At 40.7% G+C, this 18,925-nt stretch overlaps 1 protein-coding gene across 4 annotated transcripts in view; it reads right to left on the bottom strand.

Moving 5' to 3' along the window:
* Positions 1–18,925, bottom strand: part of ADD3 (adducin 3) — a 100,953-nt gene that overhangs the window by 39,884 nt on the left and 42,144 nt on the right. Inside the window, exon 1 of one of the 4 annotated variants that reach the window (XM_061458802.1) lies at positions 8,111–8,130. The exons of the other annotated variants lie outside the window; for them this stretch is intronic. The gene's annotated coding sequence lies outside the window, so the exon portion shown is untranslated. Of the gene's footprint in view, positions 1–8,110; positions 8,131–18,925 lie in introns of those variants that run through there. 4 annotated transcript variants of the gene reach the window in all.

Genomic DNA, 18,925 nt, shown 5'->3' on the forward strand with positions numbered 1-18,925 from the left:
CCCATAATTCTCTTTCTCCATGAGCACTGAAGGCCTGGATAAAATAGAACACTCCACAACACACTACTCCAGTATCACAGAGCATGGATGCATCCTGGCATGCTACACAAAATCCTGGGGACTCGCAAACATCTGTGATGGTTATTTCTAGAATGCAAAGTCAGCCTGACACTGAACACTTCTAGAGACTTAAACCATACTCTCTTTTGTCCCAAGAAGTTGCATGAAGCATGAATATTTTCACATCTAAAGAGGAGCCAACCCAATGTACCAGGGGCAGAATTTCCTAGCAGCCAAAGCAGCACAGACACACACCATCCACCACAGACAGCTTGAGAAGACACTTTCTATTAAGTGAAGAAAAGCTGTTTCATGGTTTCTCTTGGAGGAGAAACAAACCAGGTACTTGAACGAGTTGCAGCACCAGCAACTCAAAGCCCAATTGCACATTCCTTGGTTGTAATTCTGCAGGCACGAGCAGCCCTTGATCAGTCACACATGCAGTATGAAACACTCTCCCTCAAGTCCTTCTCCAAACAAGTCTTTCAGTTTTGACTTCTACTGGTTTTTTTGTTTGTGGTTTCAAGAATATTCTGAAGCCAACAAATATATTAGATGGATCTGCCTCTTAGATAAAACTAATAACATCAAAGTTATTTTCTTTGAATTTCCAAAGCTTGTTTGTAAACCTGGCCTGAAAATGGTATTTGCCTGTTTGCAATTAAACCTGCCTATGTTTATGTTGAATGCAAGTATCAGACATGTTACCCATGGGCTGGAGTTCAGAGTATGAGTGCAGAGACATGAGGGGACAAACTTCTCTCTCAGTTATATTGTTAAGAATCAAAACCACCCAGTTTAAAAAACAATTAATAGAGAAATGATACCATGTTCTGAGCTTTGGTGATGCTTAGTTTTGAATAGCTCATGGAAACCATCCTAAGCAAACAAGGTATTTCAGTTTATACCGTAAGAAAATTACTGATGGCACCAAAAAAAACCATCTGAGGCCACACAGATTACATCTGCTTGAGGAGTGAAAGTAAATCACATCTATGCCTTTCAGTTATCTTGTTCGCTTATGTGTTTTGGGTTGTTTTTTTTAAAACATCTGAAAAACCCAACACTGTTCAAGGAATTAAAGATCTCTGTATTAAAGTAAGAACATGCCAAAGAATACCACAAAACTTGATTAATCAAGTGCTGGATAATAGGTGATTAGAGGCCTGCCAAAGGCTTGTTCATGACAGCTTCCACAGACGTGCTGGAATGCTGAGGAGGACGCTGCTGACCCAGGGCAGCCAGAGCTCTGCATTAGCCACACTGGGGATGTGGATGAACCACATCTTCTTTGGAACTCATTTCTTAATCCAAAAAAGGGGAAAAGGAATTTGCAGGATGAATCTGGTCTTCAGCTTCTGGTCTCAAAGGTTTCTGAAGGAGTAGCATGGATGCTGCTTTTAGAGTTGGGCAGTAATAAGATTTCCCACCTTTAAGATGTATTGTTCTAACTTGCTAAGTTATTGCTTTAGATTGGGCAGAGAGATGGTTGGATTTCTATTTTTTAAATCTTAATTATTAAGTGATGCTTCCAGAATACATTGGAACAAGCATTTAAGATGCCATTTGTGGGTTGCTGTGGGTTTGTCCTTTTGTTCTTTTTAATTCTCTGGCAAATTGCTATGGGATTCTGATTTCTGCCTGCCTCATCAGTATTATGTTGGCTCTGTGATAAATTATCAAAACTAATCAGAGTTTGTACTGCAAAGCAGTCAGGCAAAAGTGATGAAAAGCATGCAAAGTCATGTGCTATGTGAACAGATGTTTTCTTGAGACTTCTGGCTTCAAATTGAGAAAGCTGGAATTCATCATGAAAACCACTCCTACCTGGTGCACAACCCCTGTCCAACACAGAACACAATTATACAGCTATCCTATAGGGAACCTGCAGATATGTTTTTGTTATGTCTGTCCTGTGTTCACTTTCATGTTATATTCAAAGTGCTGTTTGCAATTGTGTGATATTGGACTGGAAGACTAGTGGTTTCTAGAAGACAAAAAAACAGATGGAGTCATACCAACTGGTTTATTGCTTTGAAGTTATTTTTAGCTGTCACATTAATGATGCACTGGATACAAAGCTTTTCATAATTATACATCTGATATCTAAATAACAAAACATGAGACAGAGAAAGATAAATAACTAAACAAACAAGTCCATCCCTTCCTGGCATGGTGCAGGAGGTTATGGGCATGTCTCACTGCCCAAAAATAAGTCAACAACTATCCTAGTAATGCAACAAGGGTGCATTTCCCCTTTCCATTCTGTAGTAGAAACTACTGTCCACAACAGGAAGTGCTACAAGTCAGCTGTTTCATCCTTCTATGGGACATACACAAAGAGTAATGACTAAGTGATGCTTTGTGTATTGCGGCAGCACAACCTTTCAAAACTACATTGTTTGGAAACACAATTAATGCCTATAGGTTACTTACCTATGTTAGATGGACACATACACCTAAGAGGTAACATTTTTTTTTTGTACCAAATTATAAGACGCTTCAAAATTGAGAATTTAAGTTGTCTCTTGGTTCTGCAAACTGATCACAATTTCAGTTAATTACACTTATACGGGATTGACTTTTTTTAGTCATTACCCTATGATCAGATGGAACAAGCAACTCGTACCTCTGTTCAACCTCAGCACCAAAATTCCACACCTTTGTCTTTTAACCATATATTAACTTTTGTAATGTGTAAGACAATTATTTTTTACCTGTATCAAGTTTGGCTTAAAGCATCCAATAGGTTCACAAGTTCAGTGGCAGGAGGGAATAGAATCATAGAATAGTTAGGGTTGGAAAGCACCTTAAGATCATCAAGTTCCAACCCCCCTGCCATGGGCAGGGACACCTCACACTAAACCATGTCACCCAAGACTAAACCATGCCAACCATGCAGTGTGATCAGGTAAGATCACATTGTTCAGCAGGTGAACAAGCAGGTACCTGGACCTCTCACTGATATGCAGCATGAGCACAGAACTGAGTTCAGGCATTCAAAAAACCACCTCTCACAATAATTAAGCTGAACCTATGAACAGGCACAATTATGGAAACATGGACTATCAAATGGGAACTTGGACAATGGTATGGAAGAGCCAATACTTCTCTTTATTTTAGTAATAATAATGTCCAGGGTGGTAGCCCTTCCTGAAACATGCACAAAGCAATAGATATGTCTGGAAATTTAAATTTGTAGTATAAATTTAAAAGCAGCATGAGCTGAAGGCTAATCAGTGTTAAAACTGGTATCTATAAGCAGCATAAGTTCATACTTCTGAGAGGAGACAGACAAGCATTCAAAATTCCCCAAGTGACAGTGAAGGATAACCTGGAAGAGTTCTACCTGAGCAATAAAAGCACTCAACAGAACTGGGAACTGCACTAGAGGAGCAGAACAGCTTGATTTATTTTCTTGTGTGCCCTGTTGCTCCATTTCAAATTGCACTATTATCACTGACAAAAAGATGAACTGATTCAAATCATGATATTCAAAGTTATTCCCTGTTAAGTAAAAGGGGAAAAAAAAGCAAAACACATTCTCATTGTTATTCCTGCAGCTCATCTGACTTCCTTGCTACAACCATGACAAATGCTTGGTTAAAAGATAAATAAAGCCAAACCAAAAATCTGAACAAATTGTTACATAGGCTGAGAGTATGAGTTAAGAAATAAGCTGCTCTGACACATCTAAACAGAAAACAAAAGGGCCTGTGCAACAGCATAACCTTTGCCTCTGCCTGCTAGCATCACAGTTTACATGGTTTCCATGGCAACCCTCTGCTAACATCTGAACGTGCTTGTTGCATTCCATGTCAAACAGAAAATCCTTTGTGGCAAGTCTGGAGGGCCATGCCCAGTGCCAACCTCCCAGCGGAATAATGCTCTTCACTATGCCTTACCCAGCAGGCTCATGACACACTCACTCACATGGCACAGCTGCTGCCATCACTTGTTTGTCCCCAGCTCATTCACAAATAAACAGAGGTGCATATCATAACTATGAAATATTTCCTCCTGCATGGAAAGCCTGTTTGACCCCCATCAAACTGGTCAGAAAGCCTCTGGTACTTGGACTATCAGATGCAACCCAGGAGATGCAGAGTGAGGGCAGTAACTGGGAAGCCTCAACTCATGGTGCTGGGGAATATATTTACATAACGAGTAGACAACTACTCAGAAAGGGAAAACCACAATTCTTCATTATTATGCATTTTGAGGAAAACACATTAAAATAATGCACACAAAATTCTTAGCATGTGACAGGTACACCAGTCCAGAAAAGAGAACTAGTTTCATCACCGCGTTTCTCATCATGGAAAGATCAACTGATCTACAAATAACTCACATACTGCATGGGCTCCTCCTCCAGCCACAGAGGCAGGAAAATTCTCCTCAAGACAGTGTGAAATGTCATCAGGAGGGCTGGTTTCTTTTTGTTGGTGGTGGTGTGAAGGGTATGTGTGTAAGTGAAAGCAGAGGGACTAAGAAACTATTTGTTTTACAAAGGAGAAGCCACTGGCAAACAGCTGAATGTTGTGCCCCATCTGACTTTCCTCAAAACACATGTCCACTCTTCAGCTCTATATACTTCACCAGCATTGAAATAAGAGTACTTCTAATAAAAGTGCACCTTTAAGACTAATGGCACATATACCTGAAGCATACCTTTTTTGAAATTAAAGTATTCCCATCTACGCTTATTCCTCTGAAATGATGAATTCCTAGGACAGCAAGTTTGACTCTGATTTTTATGATATCAATAGCATCATTTATCTAATTGCTTACAGATGTGCACAGTTTTGGGGAGAATGATGGCTGCATTCATGATAAAATCAGGTATGGGGGGTAAAACCCTGTCTGTCCTGTTCCATGTGAAACTGGGACGCCAGCACCTTTTTGCTGGTGACTGAACTCTGTGCCTGTGATTCAGCCATTTCCAGCCATTCTTACTATTGCAGTGACAAAAATAACCATGTCATAGCTTTGTCTTCAAAGCTGAAGAATAAAGACAGATTTTATACCAGGAAGAAAAAAACCAAACAAACCACTTGTACTTTGCCAACACCATTTCTGTGTTTATTTCTTTCCCTTTCACAGGGGGCAGCCCCTCTATGCGCCCTTGTGGCCACCCTCACTTCACACTCACCAACAGCCCAGGCTCCCAGGCTCTGGCCACCAAATGAGCTCCGAGGGCAGCCAGCCTCTCCTTTTACACAATGAAGCAATGAGAGGTCAGTCAGAGCCCGTTGTTCTAACGCTCTAATAGCCTATTGTTCCCGTGCGGTGGCCTCTACGAGATAAAACGAAAGCGGCGTCTTCCGAGGGGAAGCGAATTCCCACCACTGGCCAAGGGCTCAGCGTCACGAGGAGGAGGAGGTGGGGGGGGCAGCCCAGGCTGTGACTTGCTGGGGTTGTTTTTGTCAGCAGCCACTTTGCAGGGACATCTGCTCAGTGAAGCAGCGGCGTGGCTCTCGCCTGTCGCTCCTCACAGGCCCTGCCCTATGGATCCGTGCAAAACCAGGTTTACTGCCTCTGCGTGTGGCTGTCACTATAGATACCCTCAACACAAGAGGGACATGGACCTGCTCAAACAAGCCCAGAGGAGGCCATGAAGATGATCCAAGAGCTGGAGCACCTCTGCTATGGAGACAGCCTGAGAGAGCTGGACTTGTTCAGCCTGGAGAAAGGAAGGCTCCGGAGAGACCTTAGAGCAGCCTTCCAATACCTGAAGGGACCTACAAGAACTCTGGAGAAGAACTTTTTACAGGGCATGTAGTGAGAGGACAAGGGGTAATAGGTTAGGGTTTAAACTGAAAGAGGGAAGATTTGCATTAGACTTTAGGAAGAAATTCTTTACTGTGAGAGTGGTGATGTTCCGGCACAGGTTGCTCAGAGAAGCTGGGGCTGCCCCATCCTTGGCAGTGCTCAAGGCCAGGCTGGACATAGCTTGGAGCAACCTGGTCTAGTGGAAGGTGTCCCTGCCCCTGGCAGGGGGTTGGAACTGCATGAGCTTTCAGGTGCCTTCCAATCCAAACCTGTCTGGGATTCTATGATATTAACATGATAGTCCCGCCACTAGAATTTGGCTCCTACCTGATCAATGTTTATGCTTCCTGCATTTAATTCTAGAAGGACTGAAAACATAATGATTGCTACTCAGCTGTAGTAAGTTTCCAAGGCTTAGGGCAAAGTGACCCAACAGCGGGGCTGGAGCACCCCCAGTATCACATCCACAGGGTTACAGGGAACAGTGTTTAAGTACTGGGATGAGAGAAAGGACACAAAAGGAAGAAATTAATCCAGCAATACAGGAAATTAAAAGAGTGAGAAGTCACTAATTTTATATTTTCGCCACATCCTCTCATCCAATAAAGAAGTGTACTGAACATCATTAACATCCTGCTAATGAGCCATCCAACCGCCCAGAACACAGAAATAATGAACGTGAGCTCTGTTTCCACCAAATCTACCAGAAAGATTTGTAAGGGTCTGTTTTCCCACTGAGGCCAACACATGACTCCCATTAGCCTTAATAAAGGAGGAGTGCATTCAGCAGGAGAGAAATTTCCCAAGGTTGCATAACCGAGCTGTGGCATGCTGAAGACACAGTATAGGCTGCTAGGAGAAGTCAGCCATCCCAACATGACTGACAGGCCAAATGCTTCCATAATTTTCCCATTAATTCTTCAACTTTGGTTGTTCTTAGGATTTCCTCACTTTAGGCCAGTGGAAATACTGAGAACTTTTTTTATGCTACAGTTATGGGAAAGCAAACCGAACAGTGGGATGCTTAGCTCCTATTTATAGGCTGAAAATAATACAACTTCAGATATGCACTTTGTCTATCTCAATGCATTGTCCCTGCACGCTATTCTTGACTCCACAGTATATAAATTCTTGCTTCTGTAACAATGCAAATTTGTTGACAGGATGATAGGTTAAAGTTTATCTTCCAGGCTGCTTCCCTTGCATCAGGCAGAAAAATCCAGTTATGTCAATTTATGTCCTTTTCAGTGCTCAGTGAGGCGAGGAAAGGGAGCGGAGTGCCAGAATGTGGGAACAATGCAGAAAACAAGTGCCAGGACTGAGTATCCAACTCCTAGGCTAAATTCTGCATGCCCTCAGAAAAACTCTGGGATTAATACTGCAGATCTCAAAACTACACTTAAGAGAAACCTTAATTCCAGATGTTGAAAGCATGATTAACCTACTGGAAATTAGAAGAGTTTTCCTCATCTTTTCTCCCTAATTCAAGTTTGCTTATTGCAAAATACTTGGGTGTCTCGCCTTTTTTGGACACCAGAAAATTGAATTCCATAGCTAGTTATGTGTTTATCATAAGAATCTGATGTAATCCAAGGCACTGGATGCTATTACAGTATAGATTAATGAGGCTGCTTGATGTATTCTGCTATAGCTTTAAAAGAGAACAGACTTGTCTATCATCTCTCACTGCAATGACTAATACAGGAGAGCGTCTAGCCTGCTACTACTCATGCACGTGATAAAAGTCCATTAGCACACATATTCACAGAAGTTGAACTACTTGGATACAATAAACTGAGATAGGGAACTACAGTGCAACAATAGCGATAACCATGTGACTGGTGCTGCACTATGTTTTAGAGCCAAGTGTTAAAATGTATCTTCCAAATTAAATCAAGATTACCTATTCATAATCAGCTGAAAAAAAAAAGAGAACAAAGCCAAACCCTACCACTAAACAAAACCATACGTACTTGATTTATTTTGCTTCATAAAATTAAAACCTCAAAGGCCACTGCAGCACCACAGCAGAATCAGCCCTGTGCCCGATGTGGTTGTGCTCACTTTAGGTGCCAGTATATACTGAAAACACTGAGCCCAGTTCTGCTGAGGCTGGTGCTCTCCTAGACATAAGTGGAAGAAGAATCCAATCACATTTCCTAAACCAAACCCCTGTAATATGCACAACAACTGAGGGAAACAGAGTAACTGATTTATGGATGACACAGATGCTAGCTCCACAGGAAAACCCCATTCAAGCACAGAAATGGTAACTCACCAGTCATGGCACGACACTGAAGATAAAAATCATGCAAGTCTCAAAATAGAAGACAACCAAAATACAAGACAAATTTCTGCAGCATCCATCCCCAACTGTGCTGTCAAACACACAACGGCAATAGCACAAAGCATCTTTATGACAGGAATAAAAGGCTCTTTAAATGCTCCTTTTATTTTTATTGAATGAACCCCCTCTTACACAAAGCTCACGCAACGATGCATTGGATTAGTCAACTAAGGCTTATAAATCACATGCAGAACAAGCTGAAATATTTATTAATTGCATGTAATTACTTCATGTAGCAAGTCAGGTGATTGATTAAGACACTGAACTTATTAGTATATTGAAAGTATATATAATATGAGAGTATATTAGTTGGCAGGAGGATTGAAATCTTTTCCATGTTTCACCATAACTGACTGAATACTTCCTTGTTCCAAGTCGCTGTCAAAACCCAAAGGGAATTAAGAACCAAAGCTACAGACTCCTCCCAGCTACAGCATTAGCATTTTGTGTGCTTGACTCTTCCCACAGAATTAGTCATCTTTACTAACAGAGTTCCTCCCTCTGAGGAAGCACATTCCACCATACCTCCCAATTGTTTAAGAAGTACATGTATATAAAGACCACAGTTGAAAAAGATATCATCAGATGTGGCGAGTCCAGAGAAATCTTGTCCTGAATATTTTTCAAGTTTATTCATGAGAAAGGGTGGAGAAAGAAACCACAGCTGAGAGATTCCTGAGAGATTCACAAACACAAACTCATTTATAGGTTTGCAAAGCAAATCACGCCACCAACTTGTCACGCAACCCCACAGGGATCAGGATCTTCAATGTTGGATGAAATTAAATTGCCCAGCTACTGTACAAGTTCTTAAAAACTGGTTGGGTTTTTGCCCCTTTCAATCTCTCAGTCAGAGAGACACTAGACTGAAGTGAATCAGGAAATAACATGAAGCCAGAGAAGAAAGCAAAGAGTTTCTAAACTTTAACAACTTGCACTACAGGGCAGTTCAGAGCACTGTTTTCATCCATTGTTTGGTGCCTTGAAATGGACAGTTGGTTACTGGCCATAGAAACAACTACAGCTCCATCATTTCTTAAGTATTTACTAATAATATACCACAGTACAAACACCAGAACTGTATTCCTGATGGTCAGACCTTTCTGTCAAAACACAAATTGACAGAGAGCTTCTGGTAAAAAAGACTCCAGAATGCTTTTACACTTTGGATCTAAAGAACAGATCTGCTTTTTTTTCCTCTCAAAATACCACCCACTCTCCCCAAAAAATAACTAATCTGATGCTGCACAGGAATTTTAATTGTTTCCATGATTGTTACCTGCCAAAAAATACTTAGTGGGACAGGCTGCCCATGATGCATGTATATTTAAATATCAGCGTACATATATATATACTCACCTACACACATACGTATAACATACGACTTATGTAATAGTTAACTTCTGTGTAACTATAAAAACAAGAAGCCTTTCAAAGAGGCAGCCTGTATTCTTTGAAGTAACAGCCACAGTCTGAACATATTGACGCTCCAGCTCAGATTTACAATCAAGTTACTACAGCTGAACTTCCGGAGTGCCATGCGAGCCAGGCTTGGTTTGGTGTCTCCCTATGTGCTATTAGCTATGACACACATGAAGGCACAGCAGAAATCCCTTGGGTAAAAGGCTAAAACACTAGGATGCACTTCCCTGTTTTTGCTGCAAGTACAAGCACACAGATGTTAAGAGTTTGGCTGCTATGGATGCTGTGACTGCAAGCCTGGCTCCTTCCACAAGTTGTGTAATGTTAATTTTTCTATTATTGGTTAAAAAATTATTTGATTTTTAAGATCTTGGTCTGTCAGCCCTTCCTCACTCTGTGCAGTATTTCTTACCACAAATAATGGCCGTGGTTTCAGTGGGACCTTTGAAATACTCATCTTGTGGTAGAAGTAATTGCACAACACAAGCTGGTAGGGACATTTTCAGCATATTTGTACAACTTCATTTATTTAGTTATTAGGACCAGGTCTTAAAACAACAAAAACTTTCTCTAGCATTTATTTCAATAAGCAATCCATTCTAGGTATCAGGGTATTTATAAGTTTACAGTGTGCAATTATGGTGTATCCCTAGGAGAGCTGTAGTTTTTATGGCGAAAGAGCTTAGAGATGCTCCCCTGAGTAAACTGCATGGCAGAGTAAGCCTGCTAAGTAGGGGATGCCTAACAATTCCATAGAACAGAAGTGTTTTTAGAACAGCTTAATAAACACGAGGAAAAATATCTGTGGAGTTTAAAGGGTGGAAGCTAACAAAATATTATCTTCAACAATAGGTACTACGCATTTTTCCACTGATTTTACAACTAAACCCAGCATTCTGCAGCTTCTGACACCATTAGTGCTCAGAATCTACTTTTGACAGCACTTTTTGATTTGTGATGGGTGGTTTGTTTTGCATTGTTAGGGGCTGGGTGAAGCCTGGAGGCAGACATGCAGCCCTGTTGATAACATGTGTATTTTCCAACCTCGTGATAAATTTCCCATAACTGCTGGCCAGGAACATGACTTTCAGCAACTTGACTGTTTCACATTTGGCTAAAGCAGCATCAGGCTATTTGATATAATAGCTCCAAACCTATAGATGGAAGCCAACTATTTTCAGAACGGATTACTTCCAGTGCTCCACTTTGACTCCTATTTTCAGAAAACACTGAATGTTGCTTTCAGAAAGACAAAACTCCGCAGTAGACTTTTAAGCTGGAAGTCCAAAATCAGAAATTACTTCTGGAAGGTGCAGTTGGATTTGAATATCCATGTCAACAGTGCTGGCTGTCACAGCTAAGGAGAGGCGGTATTTTATACACAAATCCTAATAAGCTCATGTACTTCAGTACTTTTGCATCGCTACTGCTGAGAGAGTCTGTGCTGTTTTCAAAGGCTTTCACAGCTGCAAAGGAAATGACAAAAGAAGAAAAACACAGCCAGTGTATATCAGCAATTAATTCCATCCACAACTGCCCAGCTGTTTGCACACAGAGGAACCGGCCTGTTTCCTCTCCGAGCTTTTGCCACTGAAAGCTGATACAGCGCTTTCAGAGCCGTGGGCTGTTGGTAACGCGTTAGGAATGCGCGCGGGATCGCACAGAGCTGAAGAAGAAGAAATGAAATCCAGACCAGAGCGCTGCCTATCTGCGTTAGGAGGGTAAAGTTATCTGGGGGAGAGGGCGGCGGGAGTAGGGGATAGGGAGCTGCCAGCAAAGCCAGGTTCAGCATGCAGGACACACAACATGTTTACTTACCCACACTGGGGCAAGGTGGGAGAGTCTCAGAAACTCAAGTGTCGATACCATGTCTGCCAAGACATCTCTGTTGGCTGATGCCAAACATGTAAACTTAGGGCACTTCATGAAAGCCGTTACTTTTATTTGGGATTAGTGCTTTTACAGTAAAGTTGCTAGAGACTTGGCTCCATCCACATCAAAGTAAGGCTTATTCATAAGTTGTTACTACTTAATTGGTGAGTAATCTTGCCACCCTGAAGCTCCAGAACGTAAGGAAGAATTCAGACTTTCCTATGAATAAAATCCCCTCATGCCAACCTTCGGTTTCCAGGAAAGGCATAGAATATATAAATCAAGGGCGTTGATGAGAAAATGAACATGAGCCAGCAGTGTGTGCTCGCAGCTCAGAAAGCCAGCTGTATCCTGGGCTGCATCAAAAGAAGCGAGATCAGCAGGTCAAGGGAGGTGATCCTGCCCCTCTACCCTGCTCTTGTGAGACCTCACCTGGAGTACTATGTACAGTTCTGGTGTCCTCAACATAAAAAGGACATGGAACTGTTGGAACAAGTCCAGAGGAGGGCCATGATGATCAGGGGACTGGAGCACCTCCTGTATGAAGACAGGCTGAGAAAGTTGGGGCTGTTCAGCCTGGAGAAGAGAAGGCTGTGTGGAGACCTCATAGCAGCCTTCCAGTATCTGAAAGGGGGCTATAAGGGTGCTGGAGAGGGACTCTTCATTAGGGACTATAGTGATAGGACAAGGGGTAATGGGTTAAAACTTAAGCAGGGAAAGTTCAGGTTAGATATAAGGCAGAAGTTCTTTACTGTAAGGGTGGTGAGGCACTGGAATGGGTTGCCCAAGGAAGTTGTGAATGCTCCATCCCTGGCGGTGTTCAAGGCTATGTTGGACAGAGCCTTGGGTGAGATGGTTTAGTGTGAGGTGTCCCTGCCCATGGCAGGTGGGTTGGAACTTGATGATCTTAAGGTCCTTTCCAACCCTAACTATTCTATGATTCTATGTAATCAAGAACATCTAGAAACCCTGTCCCTCTGAGTGCCTGGAAATTTCATCCAATTCTGGAATAAACCGACGAAGCTACATGCACAGCTCACCTTTTCCATCTAACCCCTAAAAAAACCACCCCAAAACAACATGTATTTTTTCCTCCCTTAAGCCAAGCCTGCCCCATTTAAAAATTCCAAGTTATCCATATGGATTCCTTTTCTCTGGGTAAAGCCACACACAGCAAGACTCTTCTAATATATATTACTGGCATTTCTTTCTTCAGCTCCACCACCAGTTAAAAACAGCTCCTTTGATCTTTAGTAATAGCAGGTCACTTTTGATTTGCAGGACCACTCATTGAGGGGCAACAGCTCAAAGTGCACAGGTATTCAGGAAAATAACACTAATAAAAAAATATTTGCATTTGATCATTTTCAAGACCAGTACCTAAGGTAAAAAGTAACTATTAAGGGGCTATTCCCTTTACAAAAGCCACGCTGAAGTACCCATCTTGTGTATTTTGCTGAATAAACAGGGTCTGCTAAAACCACAGGGTTGTGTCCAGTGTGTGAAAGAAAAACACTCTGCAGAAGTAAGACTCTGATATTGCGTCCCTCCAGTAATGAAACAAATGTGAGACCAATACTCTTTTAGCAAAGACTGGTGAAATATTTAAACATTACCTTTTAAAATGTAGATCTCAAGTTTAGACCTATGCTTTTGGAAGGTTGGCATCATCTCTACACCTACGCAAGCATGTGGTGTTGTCACGCAAAACCAGGGGACTTCCAGTAAATCAGTTTCCCAAGGAAAGTAAATACAAACCCCTGAGGCTACCTGAAAAGTATGAATTTGTGCAAGTGGTTTAAAATACCTTCTCTTTTTACTCCCTAGGAACCAAGGACTCAATAATAGGTAAACAGAAGCAGCATAACTTTTTTAAATCAGAAGTATAGCACATTTTAGGCAGCAAGTAATCTTGCTGTATTGTTGCACTGCTGCCTGAAAGCAAGAACAGCACTCATCATTCTTCCTGTAATTTCACTTGCAGCTACTCCACAGAGGGCAAATCCATTGGGGGGGGGGGTGATTTCTTACTTTCTCACATATTAGAAACATACACAGAAAGTTCCTGTATATGAACAATTCAGTTTTACATTGCGGGAGAAGTCATGGGGGGAAGGAGGTGGAAGCAAGGGCACACAGGAATAGTTTCTCTGAACAACGTCAAGACCTCCAAGGCACACAGGTCAGCTCTCCAGGGCTTAGTTCATTTCACATTAATGCTGCGATACTACTACTACTATTACTTATATATTGGTAAATATATTACTCATCCTAAATATTGGGCCATATGAGGCAAAACTATACTTCAGCAGCAAAACAGAAGTTTTTAATCTAAAAATCACAGAGGAATTAAAGGCTTTATTAGACCTACAGCAAAATCTAAGATATTTCAGCAAACTAAGGGATGGCGACAGTAAGCTGTAGCTTAGAAATGACTCTCACTGTAACTTACTTCTTATAATGGCTATTAAAAGAATAGTTATCGATTTAAGAATTGTTTCTCAGGCTCAGTTTTCAGCAATATTTTACTAAAAGGCCATGAAAATACTGATGATGTTCAAAGTGCCAAGAGAATAAATTTCACTGCATCAGTAACTACAAACAGAAGTCCTTCAAGTGAACCGCGCACGTGTATGCTTGTCAACTAAACACAACTGTTTGCTGAACAGTCTTTTCTCTTTTTACTTCTCCAGAGCAAAATTCTTTCTTGTGCAGCAAATCTCTCCACAATCTATGCGTTGCTTAAAAGCAGGGAAGGTCTGGTATTTATTTCTAGGACACAATCTGTCTGCTTTTAAGGATTTACCATTTAGATTTAGGCATGAGGCTTCAAGCTGGAGATTCAAGTGACTCAGACTAAAACTCAGATGCAGAAAGTGCACGAAGCCTGTGTACCACTTACATCCCAAAATAGACTAACAGGCGAGTAGTAGTGAGGTTTTAAGTGGTGCCTAGCTCTCAGAGTTGCTACACAGCAAAGAATTTTACACTAAAATAATGCAAAAGGGGTTCATAAAACCTCTAGTTTCTGCATTCAGTCATAACATGAGGAAGTTTCCCTTACATTGAAAAAGTACTAGCGAACAAACAGGCAATACTTATCACATACCTTGGAATACTGACTGATACATGGAAGGAGTGTGATAGTGCCTAGAAATATTAACATTACATAATGTTTACGGATAAATAGTGCCCATCTGAACTTGCAAGAGGAGTTAATTCTTTACTGTTAAATAATCTGTGAGTCACTTGGGATGATTTAAGTTTTTCTCTCTCCAGAATTTGAATCAGGAGCAAAGTTGCTCAATGTCTAAAAGTTCACAGTCTGAAAAGAAAATTCCTAAGTCCTAAAGTAATGGGTTTCATTTATCATTCATACTGTGTATGAACTACTGAAACTTAACATCTTCATGATCAACATTGGTGTTTGTGAAATCATTAGGTCCTAGAGTGTGATTCTTTTTGCTTAACTTCAACTATTTCCATTTGGATTGTCTAATTGAAGTTTCTCTAGGATGAAGCAAATAATTTTCTAGACTCCACTGACTGCAGTGAAGACTTGCAGCAATTACAACAGAGGCACATAATTCACAAGCAGACATCCATATTGCAGACATCTCAAGTTATGCAAGACACATGCTGCTCGAAATCACTAGCAAGCTACATGCAAGACTGAGGAAACACACAAGAAGAGATAACTTTGCTATTTTAGATACCAAGAAGGGGGAAAAAATGGCAAACGATGGATTTAAAAGCAAAAGCCTACTCATCAGAATCTTGCAATTCACACAGCATGACAGGTAGTACATTTTTCTAAGCATCTCTATAACTTCAGAGGCAAAAGGGTCTTTTACACTGCTCCAGTCAACAAGCCATATCACATACTGATATTCTGCACTGTAATATAACACAGTATAAAATGAGTACTTAGCAGTACCAAGAAATACCAAGATCTGGCAGCAGCAGTGTGAGTGTAGACTAAAATATGCTGTGAGAATATGTCAGCAGGCACAAACAAGCTTTCAGAATACCAAGTGCAGGAGCTGCTAACATAACAAGCATTAAGTGAAAATACATGTCCAATCCCTTAAAAAACATAAAGCCCCTCAACATGCAGGGAATAGAGCAGGAGGAAATATGAAGGGAGGAATGAGGGAAACATAGGAGATTTGAATTTTATTTAGTTTGTGATCAAAATACAAATTCACTTAACTAGGAAAATACATGTCCATGGAGACTACTATAAAGCAAACAAATTTAAGAGAAATGGTGTTTAACAAGTCCCATAAAAAAGATCAAAAGCAATGATATTTCCCCTCCCTCTCCCAGTAAATGCTCAAAGCTACTGTACAAAGACTGTCTTCTGCCTTTTATTATTGCCATCATGAAAGAATTTGAGCCAAAAATGGGCAAACGCATTACACAACTCAAACTTCTGGACATGAACATGGTACTAAGCCTGTACTTTTCAATGTTGGTATGACAGGCAAATAAGAAAAGTCCTCCTTCACACTAGAAATCCTTAGCCAGTTCATATTGAAAGCTGAGTTAAAGCTTCAACCACCCCCCATACCCATCAGCCAGGTACAGACCCCTTGCTATACTCACTGTAACATGGAGTTCACTGCAGTGGAATGTATTGAATGCACTCCACTGAAACGTGTTTGGTAAACGCTAATTTAAGCTCACCTCCTTGTACGACAGCTAGATGATCTGGGGTGGAATCAGCATGATTCATGGCCAACACATAGCATTGTAAGTTATGGTGAAGACGATTTCTGAATACTTTTCCAAGTCACACAAGCGTATCAGTACCCACCTACAAACAGATGCTTTCTTCCATATGACACAATGTGTGCAAAACAACAATGGTGCAAACTTGGTGTTCTATGCTCGAAAAAGAATAGCATGAATTTATCTACAGCCTACCTCCCCAAAGCCAGATTCGGCCAAAGAAAATGTTTCCACGGCTGTAACCCGAGCTTTTTGGTAAGCTTTCCTCATATTTTATAGTTCTTGGTTATAAAATTAGTACACAGCTGACAGATGCAGAAGAAGTTTTGGCTGTTCTAGTAAATGTTTCACTTTAAAGCTATTTCACAGTCATTAAGGTATTAAATTTTTTTCACACAGATCGGTATTAAGGGTTCCCCCCCCCCCCCTCCAGTTATTTATTTTCAAGAATCCACAGGTCATCAGCAACTTTAAACACAACTGGTGAAATGGAAGTTCTTCCTGTTTAGGATGATAAATAAGTGAAAACCAAACAATCCTCACAGCACACAGCTTTACTGCTTTGTGCAACTGTTTACTCCTTCAAGGGAGATGTCATTGAAACAAGCATTATCAAACAGCTCTTTTTTTTAATTAGGTATTTTTCTCTTTTGTAGCAAAAGTGAAGTTCATAAAATGCCCATTTCCTCATTCAGGTCATGAATTCATACACTTATGATGAACTAGTAGGAAAGAAACTGATGTTTTATTCCAATGCAAACTTTTTACACTGAAGAAACTTAAACCATATTTGGCCTGCAATGCGGCTAGACACCTTGAAGAGGTTGTACCCATGGAATAACTTGCATGAAGCCACTATTAGGCAAAAAAAAACCCAACCTTTTTTTCCTCAGTCCTTGTATCTGATGCCAGGATAACACTACTTTATTTATTTTGTATTCTCTTATCAGGAAGTGTGTGTTACCAGCAGTGTAAAAGTCACACACATCCAGTCTGATTTGTGCCAATTGCACATGAAGACGGGGGAAAATTCAGACTTGGCAGAATCCATAGCAGTCTACTTACTGACCAGGCCACATACACCACAAAGTAAACCTCATTTGCATCTTGTGGTCAGAACTTGACCAGAACTGAACAAACATTCACATGTAAATTAATATACATTGTGAGTCACAGATTTTGACTCTATACAGGTTATTTAGTATACTTGATGCAATGGGGTTAATGTCAGTCCACTAGTTTTTATGATCCAATTATATATTGACATCCAGTTATCCTATGCATTGTGCTATAGCATGCTGTTTCTAGGTTATAACTTTGTGGAAAATATACTTACCTATATGATTACAGAACAAATGATTGTGTTTTTTGCATCTGACACCCGTTAACTCCATGTCCCACCATAAGGCTAAAGCCCATCTATCTGAAATGCACATGTGCACCTTCCCCCAACCCATGAGATAAATGCTGTGTTTACCAATTCCAAGGTCTTTGTTCCTACTGAAACATATCAACTTGCCTGTACAGACCTGCTGCTCTGTGGTACCCTGACTATTTCTGGAATGCTTTTAATATATTAAAATTGTGTTTGCCTATTTTCCTGCCTCGGATCCTGCAGCAGTTTGAAGTAACAGATCCCAGATCAGTGCTGTCGCATGCAGTTACCTCAAGATCTTTTGGGCAAACGTTATCTACTCCTGGCAGTTTGCTGCTCTCTTTTAGGTTTAAATATCTTTTCCACCAACATTTCAATTTCAGACCAATGCTCAAAATAGCACCTATGAAACAAGGCTCCTGCATTAAAATCTCTCAGGAAAGTCAACTTGGATACGAATGATTGAGCTTTCATTCTGCACCTTATCTTTGCCGAGCACTTCTTTTACACTTCAGTCATCTATCAGCTCCCCAGCCTGTCTGGAAAAATGTCCATTTCTGATGTACTTGAAATGATTCAATTCAAATGACTTATTGTAGGCTCCCATATATTTAGCAAATTGTTTCTCAGAATATCTTTTAGCCAGACTTCTTATACTTTAAAATTTAATTTGTGAGACTTTTTTTTCTCCTCCTATTTTCTTTGGAGATAGCTTCAACTTTTGAAAGATGCCTCCTTGTTTCTAAGGGATCCCTTAACTCTGTTAGAAAACCCTCTTACCCTCTTAAAAAGTATCAACAACCACAACAAAAAGTTGGATGCCTTTGATAGATGGTATATGTTTTATCCAACTTCTAATTCACAGTCTTTAAAAGCTGCTTTACCACCTGCAAGCTTCAACTCCCCTATAACAAGTATTCTCACTTTTATGACTATAGCAAAGGCAGAAGGCTGGCATGGGAACTGCACCATTCAGTTCCCTGGCTCAGATGCCACCAGTGAACTTTCAGTTCAACCATACAATCATACTGACTGAGAGCCAGGTAAAGAACCGTTTTTGCCATCCTGGACCCCATAGGCCACCATACTGAAAGTGACACTGAAGTGACTGCCTTCTACATGCTTAAGAAGAAGGGCATCAACAGGCTTCCTCCTTTGAAAACACTCATGAAACCAACTCCTGTATCTTCATGGTGGCAGGTTACTGTTCCAAACACCAAGGCAATTTATTCAATGTATAACAACCAGGACTGGAACTCTTCTGAGTTACAGTTATGTTTCATAATACCATGTGTTTCGTAATTCCTCATTTTTAAAGTGCACTTGTTCAAAGACTGCAAACA

This window comes from Pezoporus flaviventris, unplaced genomic scaffold (genome assembly GCF_033815535.1).
Source record: "Pezoporus flaviventris isolate CSIRO_AGI_PZ_B2104156 unplaced genomic scaffold, CSIRO_AGI_Pfla_v1 ptg000029l, whole genome shotgun sequence".
Classification (NCBI taxonomy): Eukaryota; Metazoa; Chordata; class Aves; order Psittaciformes; family Psittacidae; genus Pezoporus; species Pezoporus flaviventris.